The sequence below is a fragment of the Dama dama genome, chromosome 26 (assembly GCF_033118175.1).
Source record: "Dama dama isolate Ldn47 chromosome 26, ASM3311817v1, whole genome shotgun sequence".
NCBI lineage: Eukaryota > Metazoa > Chordata > Mammalia > Artiodactyla > Cervidae > Dama > Dama dama.
Window position 1 is genome coordinate 12,438,145 of NC_083706.1, and position 17,967 is coordinate 12,456,111.

The window sequence follows — 17,967 nt, forward strand, 5'->3', positions numbered from 1 at the left end:
TTTTTCACATTATGAATCTCTTCATATTTTCGACACGTTTTCAGACAATTCATGTTTTTCAACATCGCTTCATGCTCCTCCTATTTTTCAGACCGTTTCATTCTCCTCATATTTTTGACACCTTTTGAAGCTCTTCATATATTTCACACTTTTTCAGACTTTTCCTTTTTTTCAACACGACTTCATGCTCCTCCTATTTTTCAGACCGTTTCCTGCTCATCTCATTTTGACACCTTTTGAAGCTCTTCATGTTTTTCACATCTTTTGAAGCTCTTCATATTTTTCACAACTTTTCAGGCTCTTTATGATTTTCAACAGCGCTTCATGCTCCTCCTATTTTTCAGACCATTTCATGCTCCTCATAATTTTGACACCATTTGAAGCTTTCATATTTTTAACACCTTTTCAGGCTCTTCATCTTTTTCAACACCACTGCATGCTCCTCCTTTTTTGCAGACCGTTTCATGCTACTCATATTTTTAACACCTTTTGAAGCTCTTCATATTTCTCACACCTTTTCAGGCTCTTCATGTTTTTCAACAACGCTTCATGCTCTTCCGATTTTTCAGACCGTTTCATGCTCCTCATATTTTTGACACCTTTTGAAGCTCTTCATATTTTTCACACCTTTTCAGGCTCTTCATGTTTTTGAACACCGCTTCATGCTCCTCCTATTTTTCAGACCGTTTCATGCTCCTCATATTTTTGACACCTTTTGAAGCTCTTCATATTTTTCACAACTTTTCTGGCTCTTCATGTTTTTCAACAGCGCTTCATGGACGTCCTATTTTTCAGACCGTTTCATGCTCATCTCATTTTTGACACCTTTTGAAGTTTTTCATATTTTTCACAACTTTTCAGGCTCTTCATGTTTTTGAACACCGCTTCATGCTAATCCTATTTTTCAAACCATATCATGCTCCTCATATTTTTCACACCTATTGAAGCTCTTCATATATTTCACACCTTTTCAGGCTCTTCATGTTTTTGAACACCACTTCATGCTCCTTCTCTTTTTCAGAGAGTTTTATGCTCCTCATGTATTTCACACCTTTTGAAACTCTTCATATTTTTCACACCTTTTCAGGCTCTTCATGTTTTTCAACACCGCTTCATGCTGCTCATATTTTTCAGACCGTTTCATGCTCCTCATATTTTTGAGACCTTTTGAAGCTCTTCATATTTTTCACACCTTTTAAGGCTCTTCATGTTTTTCAACACCGCTTCATGCTCCTCCAATTTTTCAGACCGTTTCATGCTCCTCATATTTTTGACACCTTTTGAAGCTCTTCATATTTTTTACACATTTTCAGGCTCTTCATGATTTTCAACACCGCTTCATGCTGCTCATATTTTTCAGACCGTTTCATGCTCCTCATATTTTTGACACCTTTTGAAGCTCTTCATATTTTTCACACCTTTTAAGGCTCTTCATGTTTTTCAACACCGCTTCCTGCTCCTCCGATTTTTCAGACCGTTTCATGCTCCTAATATTTTTCACACCTTTTGAAGCCTTTCATATTTTTCACAACTTTTTAAGCTCTTCATGTTTTTGAACATCGCTTCATGCTCCTCCTATTTTTCAGACCGTTTCATGCTCATCTCATTTTTGACACCTTTTGAAGCTTTTCATATTTTTCACAACTTTTCAGGCTCTTCATGTTTTTGAAGACAGCTTCATGCTCCTCCTATTTTTCAGACCGTATCATGCTCCTCATATTTTTCAAACCTTTTGAAGCTCTTCATATTTTTCACACGTTTTCAGTCTATTCATGTTTTTGAACACCATTTCAGGCTCCTCCTATTTTTCAGAGAGTTTCATGCTCCTTATGTATTTCACACATTTTGAAGCTCTTCATATTTTTCACACCTTTTCAGGCCCTTCATGCTTTTCCACACCACTTCATGCTCCTCCTATTTTTCAGACCGTATCGTGTTCCTCATATTTTTGACACCTTTTGAAGCTCTTCATATTTTTAACAGCTTTTCAGGTTCTTCATGTTTTTCAACACCGCTTCATGTTCCTCATCTTTTTCAGACCGTTTCATGCTCCTCATATTTTTCACACCTTTTGAGGCTCTTCATGTTTTTGATCACCGTTTCACGATCCTCCTATTTTTCAGGCCGTTTCATGCTCCTCATATTTTTGACACCTTTTGAAGCTCTTCATATTTTTCACACATTTTCAGGCTCTTCATGTTTTTCAACACCGCTTCATGATCCTCCTATTTTTCGGACCGTTTCATGCAGATCTCATTTTTGACACCTTTTGAAGCTCTTCTTATTTTTCAAAATTTTGAAGCTCTTCATATTTTTCACACAATTTCAGGCTCTTTATGTTTTTGAACACCGCTTCATGGTCCTCCTAATTTTCAGAACTTTTCATGCTCCTCATATAATTCACACCTTTTGAAGCTCTTCATATTTTTCACACCTTTTCAGGCTCTTCATGTTTTTCAACACCGCTTCATGATCCTCCTATTTTTCGGACCGTTTCATGCTCCTCATATTTTTGACACCTTTTGAAGCTCTTCATATTTTTCACACCTTTTCAGGCTCTTCATGTTTTTCAACAACACTTCATGCTCCTCGTATATTTCAGACGGTTTCATTCTCCTCATATTTTTGACACCTTTTGAAGCTCTGCATATATTTCACACCTTTTCAGGCTCTTCACGATTTTCAACACCACTTCATGCTCCTCCTATTTTTCAGACCGTTTCATGCTCATCTCATTTTTGACATCTTTTGAAGCTCTTCATATTTTTCACACCTTTTGAAGCTCTTCATAATTTTCATATTTTTGAAGCTCTTCATATTTTTCACACTTTTTCAGCCTCTTCATGTTTTTCAACACCTCTTCAGGCTCCTCCTATTTTTCAGACCCTTTCATGCTAATCTAATTTTTGACACTTTTTGAAGCTCTTCATACTTTTCGCACATTTTAAGTCTCTGCATGTTTTTGAACACCTTTTCATGCTCCTCATGTATTTCACTCCTTTTGAAGCTCTTCATATTTTGCACACATTTTCAGGCTCTTCATGTTTTTGAACACCGCTTCATCCTCCTCCTATTTTTTAGAGGGTTTCATGCTCGTCATATTTTTGACACATTTTGAAGCTCTTCATATATTTCACACCTTTTCAGGCTCTTCATGTTTTTGAACACCGCTTCATCCTCCTCCTATTTTTAAGAGGGTTTCATGCTCGTCATATTTTTGACACATTTTGAAGCTCTTCATATTTTTCACACCTTTACAGGCTCTTCATCTTTTTCAACACCACTTCATGCTCCTCCTATTTTTCAGACCGTTTCATGCTCCTCATATTTTTGTCACCTTTTGAAGCTTTCATATTTTTCACACCTTTTCAGGCTCTTCATGTTTTTCAACACCACTTCATGCTCCTCCTTTTTTGCAGACAGTTTCATGCTACTCATATATTTGACACCTTTTGAAGCTCTTCATATTTCTCACACCTTTTCAGGCTCTTCATGTTTTTCAACACCGCTTCATGCACCTCCGATTTTTCAGACCGTTTCATGCTCCTCATATTTTTGACACCTTTTGAAGCTCTTCATATTTCTCAAACCTTTTCAGGCTCTTCATGTTTTTCAACACCGCTTAATGCACCTCCTATTTTTCAGACCGTTTCATGCTCATCTCATTTTTGACACCTTTTGAAGCTTTTCATATTTTTCACATATTTTCAGGCTCTTCATGGTTTTGAACACCGCTTCATGCTAATCCTATTTTTCAAACCATATCATGCACCTCATATTTTTGACACATTTTGAAGCTCTTCATATTTTTCACACCTTTTCAGGCTCTTCATGGTTTTCAACACAACTTCATGCTTCTCGTATTTTTCAGACCGTTACATGCTCCTCATATTTTTGACACCTTTTGAAGCTCTGCATATTTTTCACACCTTTTCAGGCTCTTCATGTTTTTCAACACCACTTCAGGCTCCTCCTATTTTTCAGACCCTTTCATGCTAATCTAATTTTTGACACTTTTTGAAGCTCTTCATATTTTTCACACCTTTTCAGTCTCTGCATGTTTTTGAACACCGTTTCATGCTCCTCATATATTTCACACCCTTTGAAGCTCTTCATATTTTGCTCACCTTTTCAGGCTCTTCATGTTTTTGAACACCGCTTCATCCTCCTCCTATTTGTAAGAGGGTTTCATGCTCGTCATATTTTTGACATATTTTGAGGCTCTTCATAATTTTCACACCTTTTCAGGCTCTTCATGTTTTTGAACCCCGGTTCAGGCTCCTCCTATTTTTCAGACCGTTTCATGCTCCTCATATTTTTCACACCTTTTGAAGCTCTTCATATATTTCACACCTTTTCAGGCTCTTCATGATTTTGAACACCGCTTCATGCTCCTCCTATATTTCAGACCGTTTCATGCTCCTCATATTTTTGACACCTTTTGAAGCTCTTCATATTTTTCACACCTTTTCAGGCTCTTCATGTTTTTCAACACCGCTTCATGGTCCTCCTATGTTTCAGAACGTTTCATGCTCCTCATGTATTTCACACCTTTTGAAACTCTTCATATTTTTTACACCTTTTCAAGCTCTTCATGTTTTTGAACACCGTTTCATGCTCCTCCTATTTTTCAGACCTTTTCATGCTCCTCATATTTTTGACAAATTTTGAAGCTCTTCATATTTTGCACACCTTTTCATTCTCTTAATATTTTTCAACACCACGTCATGCTCCTCCAATTTTTCAGTCCGTTTCATGCACATCTCATTTTTGACACCTTTTGAAACTATTCATATTTTTCACACCTTTTCAGGCTCTTCCGGTTTTTCAACACCGCTTCATGATCCTCCTATTTTTCAGACCGTTTCATGCTCCTCATATTTTTACACCTTTTGAAGCTCTTCATATATTTCACACCTTTTCAGGCTCTTCATGGTTTTCAACACAACTTCATGATCCTCGTATTTTTCAGACCGTTACATGCTCCTCATATTTTTACACCTTTTGAAGCTCTGCATATATTTCACACCTTTTCAGGCTCTTCATGATTTCAACACCACTTCATGCTCCTCCTATTTTTCAGACCGTTTCATGCTCATCTCATTTTTGACATCTTTTGAAGCTCTTCATATTTTTCACACCTTTTCAGTCTCTGCATGTTTTTGAACACCGTTTCATGCTCCTCATATATTTCACACCTTTTGAAGCTCTTCATATTTTGCACACCTTTTCAGGCTCTTCATGTTTTTGAACACCGCTTCATCCTCCTCCTATTTTTAAGAGGGTTTCATGCTCGTCATATTTTTGACATATTTTGAAGCTCTTCATAATTTTCACACCTTTTCAGGCTCTTCATGTTTTTGAACACCGCTTCATGCTCGTCCTATTTTTCAAACCGTTTCATGCTCCTCATATTTTTGACACCATTTGAAGCTCTTCATATTTTTCACACCTTTTCAGGCTCTTCATTTTTTTCAACACCACTTCATGCTCCTCCTATTTTTCAGACCGTTTCATGCAGATCTCCTTTTTGACACTTTTTGAAGCTCTTCATATTTTTCAAACCTTTGAAGCTCTTCATATTTTTCACACGTTTTCAGGCTCTTCATGTTTTGCAACACCGCTTCATGCTCCTCCTATTTTTCAGACCGTTTCATGCTCCTCATATTTTTGACACCTTTTGAAGCTCTATATATTTTTCACACATTTTCAGGCTCTTCATGTTTTTCAACACCGCTTCATGCTCCTCCTATTTTTCAGACCGGTTCATGCTCCTCATATTTTTGACACCTTTTGAAGCTTTTCATATTTCTCACTCATTTTCAGGCTCTTCATGTTTTTGAACATCACTTCATGCTCCTCCTATTTTTCAGACCGTTTCATGCTCCTCATGTATTTCACACCTTTTGAAGCTCTTCATATTTTTCACACCTTTTCAGGCTCTTCATGTTTTTGAACCCCGGTTCAGGCTCCTCCTATTTTTCAGAACGTTTCATGCTCCTCATATTTTTCACACCTTTTGAAGCTCTTCATATATTTCACACCTTTTCAGGCTCTTCATGATTTTGAACACCACTTCATGCTCCTCCTATTTTTCAGACTGTTTCATGCTCCTCATATTTTTGACACCTTTTGAAGCTCTTCATATTTTTCACACCTTTTCAGGCTCTTCATGTTTTTCAACACCGCTTCATGGTCCTCCTATGTTTCAGAACGTTTCATGCTCCTCATATATTTCACACCTTTTGAAACTCTTCATATTTTTTACACCTTTTCAAGCTCTTCATGTTTTTGAACACCGTTTCATGCTCCTCCTATTTTTCAGACCTTTTCATGCTCCTCATATTTTTGACAAATTTTGAAGCTCTTCATATTTTGCACACCTTTCATTCTCTTAATATTTTTCAACACCACTTCATGCTCCTCCAATTTTTCAGTCCGTTTCATGCACATCTCATTTTTGACACCTTTTGAAACTATTCATATTTTTCACACCTTTTCAGGCTCTTCCGGGTTTTCAACACCGCTTCATGATCCTCCTATTTTTCAGACCGTTTCATGCTCCTCATATTTTTACACCTTTTGAAGCTCTTCATATATTTCACACCTTTTCAGGCTCTTCATGGTTTTCAACACAACTTCATGCTCCTCGTATTTTTCAGACCGTTACATGCTCCTCATATTTTTGACACCTTTTGAAGCTCTGCATATATTTCACACATTTTCAGGCTCTTCATGATTTTCAACACCACTTCATGCTCCTCCTATTTTTCAGACCGTTTCATGCTCATCTCATTTTTGACATATTTTGAAGCTCTTCATATTTTTCACACTTTTTGAAGCTCTTCATAATTTTCATATTTTTGAAACTCTTCATATTTTTCACACTTTTTCAGGCTCTTCATGTTTTTCAACAACTCTTCAGGCTCCTCCTATTTTTCAGACCCTTTCATGCTAACCGAATTTTTGGCACTTTTTGAAGCTCTTCATACTTTTCACACCTTTTAAGTCTCTGCATGTTTTTGAACACCTTTTCATGCTCCTCATGTATTTCACTCCTTTTGAAGCTCTTCATATTTTGCACAAATTTTCAGGTTCTTCTTGTTTTTGAACACAGCTTCATCCTCCTCCTATTTTTAAGAGGGTTTCATGCTCGTCATATTTTTGACACATTTTGAAGCTCTTCATATTTTTCACACCTTTTCAGGCTCTTCATGTTTTTGAACACCGTTTCATGCTCCTCCTATTTTTGAGACCGTTTCATGCTCGTCATATTTTCGACACCTTTTGAAGCTTTCATATTTTTCACACCTTTTCAAGCTCTTCATGTTTTTCAACACCACTTCATGCTCCTCCTTTTTTGCAGACCGTTTCATGCTACTCATATTTTTAACACCCTTTGAAGCTCTTCATATTTCTCACACCTTTTCAGGCTCTTCATGTTTTTCAACACCGCTTCATGCACCTCCGATTTTTCAGACCGTTTCATGCTCCTCATATTTTTGACACCTTTTGAAGCTCTTCATATTTCTCAAACCTTTTCAGGCTCTTCATGTTTTTCAACACCGCTTAATGCACCTCCTATTTTTCAGACCGTTTCATGCTCATCTCATTTTTGACACCTTTTGAAGCTTTTCATATTTTTCACATATTTTCAGGCTCTTCATGTTTTTGAACACCGCTTCATGCTAATCCTACTTTTTAAAACCATATCATGCTCCTCATGTTTTTCACACCTTTTGAAGCTCTTCATATTTTTCACACCTTTTCAGGCTCTTCATGTTTTTGAACACCACTTCATGCTCCTTCTATTTTTCAGAGAGTTTCGGGCTCCTCATGTTTTTCACACCTTTTGAAGCTCTTCATATTTTTCACACCTTTTCAGGCTCTTCATGTTTTTGAACACCACTTCATGCTCCTTCTATTTTTCAGAGAGTTTCATGCTCCTCATGTATTTCACACCTTTTGAAGCTCTTCATATTTTTCACACCTTTTCAGGCTCTTCATGATTTTCAACACCCCTTCATGCTCCTCCTATTTTTCAGACCGTTTCATGCTCATCTCATTTTTGACATCTTTTGAAGCTCTTCATATTTTTCACACCTTTTGAAGCTCTTCATAATTTTCATATTTTTGAAGCTCTTCATATTTTTAACACATTTTCAGGCTCTTCATGTTTTTCAACACCGCTTCATGCTCCTCCTATTTTTCAGACCGTTTCATGCTCCTCATATTTTTGACACCTTTTGAAGCTTTTCATATTTCTCACTCATTTTCAGGCTCTTCATGTTTTTGAACATCACTTCATGCTCCTCCTATTTTTCAGACCGTTTCATGCTCCTCATGTATTTCACACCTTTTGAAGCTCTTCATATTTTTCACACCTTTTCAGGCTCTTCATGTTTTTGAACCCCGGTTCAGGCTCCTCCTATTTTTTAGACCGTTTCATGCTCCTCATATTTTTCACACCTTTTGAAGCTCTTCATATATTTCACACCTTTTCAGCCTCTTCATGTTTTTGAACACCGCTTCATGCTCCTCCTATTTTTCAGACCGTTTCATGCTCCTCATATTTCTGACACCTTTTGAAACTCTTCATATTTTTCACACCTTTTCAGGCTCTTCATGTTTTTCAACACCGCTTCATGGTCCTCCTATGTTTCAGAACGTTTCATGCTCCTCATGTATTTCACACCTTTTGAAACTCTTCATATTTTTTACACCTTTTCAAGCTCTTCATGTTTCTGAACACCGTTTCATGCTCCTCCTATTTTTCAGACCTTTTCATGCTCCTCATATATTTGACAAATTTTGAAGCTCTTCATATTTTGCACACCTTTTCATTCTCTTAATATTTTTCAACACCACTTCATGCTCCTCCAATTTTTCAGTCCGATTCATGCACATCCCATTTTTGACACCTTTTGAAGCTATTCATATTTTTCACACCTTTTCAGGCTCTTCCGGTTTTTCAATACCGCTTCATGATCCTCCTATTTTTCAGACCGTTTCATGCTCCTCATATTTTTACACCTTTTGAAGCTCTTCATATATTTCACACCTTTTCAGGCTCTTCATGGTTTTCAACACCACTTCATGCTCCTCGTATTTTTCAGACCGTTACATGCTCCTCATATTTTTAACACCTTTTGAAGCTCTGCATATATTTCACACATTTTCAGGCTCTTCATGATTTTCAACACCACTCTATGCTCCTCCTATTTTTCAGACCGTTTCATGCTCATCTCTTTTTTGACATATTTTGAAGCTCTTCATATTTTTCACACCTTTTGAAGCTCTTCATAATTTTCATATTTTTGAAGCTCTTCATAATTTTCACACTTTTTCAGGCTCTTCATGTTTTTCAACAACTCTTCAGGCTCCTCCTATTTTTCAGACCCTTTCATGCTAATCGAATTTTTGGCACTTTGTGAAGCTCTTCATACTTTTCACACCTTTTAAGTCTCTGCATGTTTTTGAACACCTTTTCATGCTCCTCATGTATTTCACTCCTTTTGAAGCTCTTCATATTTTGCACAAATTTTCAGGTTCTTCTTGTTTTTGAACACAGCTTCATCCTCCTCCTATTTTTAAGAGGGTTTCATGCTCGTCATATTTTTGACACATTTTGAAGCTCTTCATATTTTTCACACCTTTTCAGGCTCTTCATGTTTTTGAACACCGTTTCATGCTCCTCCTATTTTTGAGACCGTTTCATGCTCCTCATATTTTCGACACCTTTTGAAGCTTTCATATTTTTCACACCTTTTCAAGCTCTTCATGTTTTTCAACACCACTTCATGCTCCTCCTTTTTTGCAGACCGTTTCATGCTACTCATATTTTTGACACCTTTTGAAGCTCTTCATATTTCTCACACCTTTTCAGGCTCTTCATGTTTTTCAACACCGCTTCATGCACCTCCGATTTTTCAGACCGTTTCATGCTCCTCATAATTTTGACACCTTTTGAAGCTCTTCATATTTCTCAAAACTTTTCAGGCTCTTCAGGTTTTTCAACACCGCTTAATGCACCTCCTATTTTTCAGACCGTTTCATGCTCATCTCATTTTTGACACCTTTTGAAGCTTTTCATATTTTTCACATATTTTCAGGCTCTTCATGATTTTGAACACCGCTTCATGCTAATCCTATTTTTCAAACCATATCATGCTCCTCATGTTTGTCACACCTTTTGAAGCTCTTCATATTTTTCACACCTTTTCAGGGTCTTCATGTTTTTCAACACAACTTCATGCTCCTCCTATTTTTCAGACCGTTTCATGCTCCTCATATTTTTGACACCTTTTTAAGCTTTTCATATTTTTCACACCTTTTCAGGCTCTTCATGTTTTTGAACACCACTTCATGCTCCTCCAATTTTTCAGTCCGTTTCATGCACATCTCATTTTTGACACCTTTAGAAGCTATTCATATTTTTCACACCTTTTCAGGCTCTTCCGGTTTTTCAACACCGCTTCATGATCCTCCTATTTTTCAGACCGTTTCATGCTCCTCATATTTTTACACCTTTTGAAGCTCTTCATATATTTCACACCTTTTCAGGCTCTTCATGGTTTTCAACAACACTTCATGCTACTCGTATTTTTCAGACCGTTACATACTCCTCATATTTTTGACACCTTTTGAAGCTCTACATATATTTCACACATTTTCAGGCTCTTCATGATTTTCAACACCACTTCATGCTCCTCCTATTTTTCAGACCGTTTCATGCTCATCTCATTTTTGACATATTTTGAAGCTCTTCATATTTTTCACACCTTTTGAAGCTCTTCATAATTTTCATATTTTTGAAGCTCTTCATATTTTTCACACTGTTTCAGGCTCTTCATGTTTTTCAACAACTCTTCAGGCTCCTCCTGTTTTTCAGACCCTTTCATGCTAATCGAATTTTTGGCACTTTTTGAAGCTCTTCATACTTTTCACACCTTTTAAGTCTCTGCATGTTTTTGAACACCTTTTCATGCTCCTCATGTATTTCACTCCTTGTGAAGCTCTTCATATTTTGCACAAATTTTCAGGTTCTTCTTGTTTTTGAACAAAGCTTCATCCTCCTCCTATTTTTAAGAGGGTTTCATGCTCGTCATATTTTTGACACATTTTGAAGCTCTTCATATTTTTCACACCTTTTCAGGCTCTTCATGTTTTTGAACACCGTTTCATGCTCCTCCTATTTTTGAGACCGTTTCATGCTCCTCATATTTTCGACACCTTTTGAAGCTTTCATATTTTTCACACCTTTTCAAGCTCTTCATGTTTTTCAACACCACTTCATGCTCCTCCTTTTTTGCAGACCGTTTCATGCTACTCATATTTTTGACACCTTTTGAAGCTCTTCATATTTCTCACACCTTTTCAGGCTCTTCATGTTTTTCAACACCGCTTCATGCACCTCCGATTTTTCAGACCGTTTCATGCTCCTCATATTTTTGACACCTTTTGAAGCTCTTCATATTTCTCAAACCTTTTCAGGTTCTTCATGTTTTTCAACACCGCTTCATGCACCTTCTATTTTTCAGACCGTTTCATGCTCATCTCATTTTTGACACCTTTTGAAGCTCTTCATATTTCTAAAACCTTTCCAGGCTCTTCATATTTTTCACACCTTTTCAGGCTCTTGATTTGTTTGAACACCGTTTCATGCTCTTCCTATTTTTCAGACCGTGTCTTGCTCCTCATATTTTTTACACCTTTTGAAGCTCTTCATATTTTTCACATCTTTTGATGCTCTTCATATTTTTCACACCTTTTCAGGCTCTTGATTTGTTTGAACACCGTTTCATGCTCCTCCGATTTTTCAGACCGTTTCATCCTCCTCCTATTTTTGACACATTTTGAAGCTCTTCATATTTTTCACATCTTTTAAGACTCTTCATGTTTTTCAACACAGCTTCATGCTCCTCCGTTTTTTCAGACCGTTTCATCCTCCTCCTATTTTTGACACATTTTGAAGCTCTTCATATTTTTCACATCTTTTAAGACTCTTCATGTTTTTCAACACCGCTTCATGCTCCTCCGTTTTTTCAGACCGTTTCATGCTCCTCTCATTTTTGACACCTTTTGAAGCTCTTCATATTTTTCACACCTTTTGAAGCTCTTCATATTTTTCACAACTTTTAAGGCTCTTCATGTTTTTCAACACCGCTTCATGGTCCTCCTATTTTTCAGACCGTTTCATGCTCCTCATATTTTTGACACCTTTTGAAGCTCATCATATATTTCACACCTTTTCAGGCTCTTCAGGTTTTTCAACACGGCATCATGCTCTTCCTATTTTTCAGATAGTTTCATGCTCCTCAATGTTTGACAAGTTTTGAAGCTCTTCATATTTTTCACACCTTTTCAGGCTCTTCATGTTTTGAACACCGTTTCATGCTCCTCCTATTTTTCAGAAAGTTACATGCTCCTCATATATTTGAGACCTTTTAAAGCTCTTCATATTTTTCACACTTTTTCAGGCTCTTCATGTTTTTCAACACTACTTCATGCTCCTCCTATTTTTCAGATCATTTCATGCTCCTCATATTTTTGACACCTTTTGAAGCTCTTCATATATTTCACACCTTTTCAGGCACTACTTGTTTTTAAACACCGCTTCATGGTCCTCCTTTTATTTTGACACATTTTGAAGCTCTTCATATTTTTCACACCTATTCAGGCTCTTAATGTATTTGAACACTGTTTCATTATCCTCCTTTTTTTGACACATTTTGAAGCTCTTCATAATTTTCACACCTTTTCAGGCTCTTCATATTTTTCAACACCACTTCATGCTTCTCCTATTTTTCAGATCGTTTCATGCTCCACATGTATTTGACACCTTTTGTAGCTCTTCATTTTTTTCACACCTTTTCAGGCTCTTCATGTTTCTCAACATCACTTCATGCCTCTTCTATTTTTCACACCGTTTCATGCTCCTCATATTTTTGACACCGTTTCAAGCTCTTCATATATTTCACACCTTTTCAGGCTCTGAATGTTGTCAACACCGCTTCATGCTCATCCTATTTTTCGGACCGCTTCATGCTCCTCATATTTTTGACATCTTTGGAGCACTTCATATTTTTCACACGTTTTCAGCCTCTTCATGTTTTTCAACACTGCATCATGCTCTTCCTATTTTTCAGATGGTTTTATGCTCCTCAATGTTTGACATGTTTTGAATCTCTTTATATTTTTCACACCATTTCAGGCTCTTCATGTTTTGAACAACGTTTCATGCTCCTCCTATTTTTCAGACCGTTTCTTTCTCCTCATATTTTTGACACCTTTTGAAGCTCTTCATATATTTCACAGATTTTCAGGCTCTTCATCTTTTTGCACACCGCTTCATGCTCCTCCTATTTTTCACACCGTTTCATGCTGCTCTCATTATTGACACATTTGGAAGCTATTCATATTTTTCACACCTTTGGAAGCTCTTCATATTTTTCACACATTTTCAGGCTTTTCATGTTTTCAACACCTCTTCATACTCCTCCTTTTTTTCAGTCCGTTTCATGTTCCTCATATTTTTCACACCTTTTAATGCTCTTCATATTTTTCACACCTTTTCAGGCTTTTCATGTTTTTCAACACCGCTTCATGCTCCTCCTATTTTTCAGACTGTTTCATGCTCCTCATATTTTTGACAGCTTTTGAAGCTGTTCATATTTTTCACACCTTTTCAGGCTCTTCATGTTTTTCAACCGTGCTTCATGTTCCTCCTATTTTTCACACCGTTTCATGCTCCTCATATTTTTGACACCTTTTGAAGATCTTAATATTTTTCACACCTTTTCAGGCTCTTCATGTTTTTGAACACCATTTCATGCTCCTCCTTTTTTTTGACACATTTTGAACGTCTTCATAATTTTCACACCTTTCAGTCTCTTCATGTTTTACAACACCGTTTCATGCTCCTCCTATTTTTCAGATCATTTCATGCTCCTCATATATTTCACATCTTTTGTAGCTCTTCATATTTTTCACACCTTTTCAGTCTCTTCAGGTTTCTCAACATCACTTCATGCTTCTCCTATTTTTCACACCGTTTCATGCTCCTCATATTTTTGACACCTTTTGAACCTTCTCATTTTTTCACAACTTTGGAAACTCTTCATATATTTCCCACCTTTTCAGGCTCTTAAAGTTTTCAACACCGCTTCATGCTCATCCTATTTTTCAGACCGTTTCATGCTCCTCATATTTTTGACACGTTTTGAGGCTCTTCATGTTTTTCACACCTTTTCAGGCTCTTCATGTTTTTCAACACTGTTTCATGCTGCTCCTATTTTTCAGACCGTTTCATGTTCCTCATATTTTTCACACCTTTGAGGCTCTTCATATTTTACAAAACTTTTCAGGTTCTTCATGTTTTTGACGACTGCTTCATGCTCCTCCTATTTTTCAGACCGTTTCATGCTCCTTATATATTTGACACCTTGTGAAGCTCCTCCTATTTTTCACACCTTTTCAGGCTCTTCATGTATTTCAACACCGTTTCATGCTCCTCCTATTTTTCAGACCGCTTCAGTCTCCTCATGTATTTCACACCTTTTCAAGCTCTTCATATTTTTCACACCTTTTCAGGCTCTTCATGTTTTTGAACACCGTTTCATGCTCCTCCTATTTTTCAGACCGTTTCATGCTCCTCATATTTTTGACACCTTTTGAACCTCCTCATTTTTCACAACTTTGGAAACTCTTCATATATTTCACACCTTTACAGGCACTTCATGATTTCCACGACCACTTCATGCTCCTCCTATTTTTCAGACCGTTTCATGCTCATCTCATTTTTGACACCTTTGGAAGCTCTTCATATATTTCACACCTTTTGAAGCTCTTCATATTTTTCACACGTTTTCAGGCTCTTCATGTTTTTCAACACCGCTTCATGCTCCTCCTATTTTTCAGACCGTTTCATGCTCCTCATATTTTTGACACGTTTTGAGGCTCTTCATGTTTTTCACACCTTTTCAAGCTCTTCATGTTTTTGAACACCACTTCATGCTCCTCCTATTTTTCAGATCGTTTCATGCTCCTCATATTTTTGACACCTTTTGAAGCTCCTCATATTTTTCACACCTTTTGAAGCTCTTCATATATTTCACAACTTTTCAGGCACTTCATGTTTTTCAACACCACTTCATGCTCCTCCTATTTTTCAGACCGGTTCATTCTCCTCATATTTTTGACACCTTTTGAAGCTCTTCATATTTTTCACACCTTTTCAGGCTCTTCATGTTTTTCAACATCACTTCATGCTCCTCCTATATTTCAGACCGGTTCATGCTCCTCATATTTTTGAAACCTTTTGTAGCTCTTCATATATTTCACACCTTTTGAAGCTCTTCATATTTTTCACACGTTTTCAGGCTATTCAGGTTTTTCAACGCCGCTTCATGCTCCTACTATTTTCAGACCGTTTCCACCTCCTCATGTATTTCACACCTTTTGAAGCTCTTCATATATGTCACACCTTTTAGGCTCTTCGTCTTTTTAAAACCGTTTCATGCTCATCCTATTTTTCACACTGTTTCTTGCTCCTCATATATTTGACACCTTTTGAAGCTCTTCATATTTTTCACACCTTTTCAGGCTCTTCATGTTTATCAACACAGTTTCATGCTCTTCCTAATTTTCAGACCGTTTCATGCTCCTCATATTGTTGACACCTTTTGAAGCTCTTCATATTTTTCCACCTTTTCAGGCTTTTCATGTTTTTCAACACCGCTTCATGCTCCTCCAATTTTTCAGAAAGTTTCATGCTCCTCATATTTTTAACATCTTTTGAAGCTCTTCATATTTTTCACACCTTTTCATGCTCTTCATCTTTTTCAAAAAAGTTTCATGCTCATCCTATGTTTCATACTGTTTCACGCTCCTAATATTTTGACACCTTTTGAAGCTTTTTATATTTTTCACACCTTTTCAGGCTCTTCATGTTTTTGACCACCGCATCATGCTCCTCCTATTTTTCAGTCGTTTCATGCCTCTCATATTTTTTACACCTTTTGAAGCTCTTCATGTTTTTCACACCTTTTCATGCTCTTCATCTTTTTCAAAACCGTCTCATTCTCATCCTATTTTAAAGACTGTTTCATGCTCCTCATATTTTTGACACCTTTAGAACCTCTTCATATTTTTCACACCTTTTCATCTCTTCATGTTTTCAACACCGTTTCATGCTCCTCCTATTTTTCAGACCGATTCATGCTCCTCATATTATTGACACCTTTTGAAGCTCTTCTTTTTTTTTTTCACACATTTTGAAGCTCTTCATATTTTTCACAACTTTTCAGGCTCTTCATGTTTTTGAACACCGCTTCATGCTCCTCTTATTTTTTAGAGAGTTTCATGCTCCTCATGTATTTCACACCTTTTGAAGCTCTTCATATTTTTCACACCTTTTCAGGCTCTTCATATTTTGAACACCATTTCATGCTTCTCTTATTTTTCAGACCATTTCTTGCTCCTCATATTTATGACACCTTTTGAAGCTCTTCATATTTTTCACACCTTTTGAAGCTGTTCATATTTTTCACACCATTTAAAGCTTTTCATATTTTTCACACGTTTTCAGGTTCTTCATGTTTTTCAACACCGCTTCATGCTCCTGCTAATTTTCAGACCCTTTCATGCTCCACATATTTTTGACACGTTTTGAAGCTCTTCATGTTTTTCACACCTTTTCAGGCTCTTCATGTCTTTCAACACCGTTTCATGCTCCTCCTATTTTTCAGATCTTTTAATGCTCCTCACATTTTTGACACCTTTTGTAGTTCTTCATATATTTCATACATTTTCAGGATCTTTATGTTTTTCAGCAACACTTCATGCTCCTCCTATTTTTAAGACCGCTTCATGCTCATCTCATTTTTCACACTTTTGAAACGGTTCATATTTTTCACACCTTTTGAAGATCTTCATATTTTTACAAGTTTTCAGGTTCTTCATGTTTTTCAACACCGCTTCATGCTCCTCGTATTTTTCAGACTATTTCATGCTCCACATATTTTTGACACGTTTTGAAGCTCTTCATATTTTTCACACCTTTTCAGGCTTTTTATGTTTCTGAACACCGCTTCAAGCTGCTCCTATATTTCACATCTTTTGAAGCTCTTCATTATTTTCACACCTTTTCAGGCTCTTCATGTTTTTGAACACAGCTTCATGCTCCTCCTATTTTTCAGACAGTTTAATGCTCCTCATGTATTTCAAACCTTTTGAAGCTCGTCATATATTTCACATCTTCTCAGGCTCTTCTTGTTTTGAACACCGTTTCATGCTCCTCCTATTTTTTAGACCGTTTTATACTCCTCATAATTTTGACACCTTTTGAAGCTCTTCATATTTTTCACAACTTTTCAGGCTCTTCATATTTTTCAACACCGTCTCATTCTACTCCTATTTTTCAGACCGTTTCATGCTCCTCATGTATTTCACACCTTTTGAAGCTTTTCACATTTTTCACACCTTTTCAGGCTCTTCATTTTATTCAACACCGCTTCATGATCTTCCTATTTTTCAGTCCATTTCATGCTCCTCATATTTTTGACACCTGTTGAAGTTCTTCATATTTTTCCACCTTTTCAGCTCTTCAAGTTTTTCAACACCACTTCATGCTCCTCCTATATTTCAGAGCGTTTCATGCTCCTCATATTTTTGACACCTTTTGAAGCTCTTCATGTTTTTCACACCTTTTCAGGCACTTCATATTTTTCAACACCACTTCATGCTCCTCCTATATTTCAGAGCGTTTCATGCTCCTCATATTTTTGACACCTTTTGATGCTCTTCATATTTTTCACACCTTTTCATGCTCTTCATTTTTTCAACACCGCTTCATGCTCCTCCTATTTTTCAGACCGTTTCATGCTCATCTCATTTTTGACACCTTTGGAAGCTTTTCATATTTTTCACAACTTTTCAGGCTCTTCATGTTTTGAACACCGCTTCATG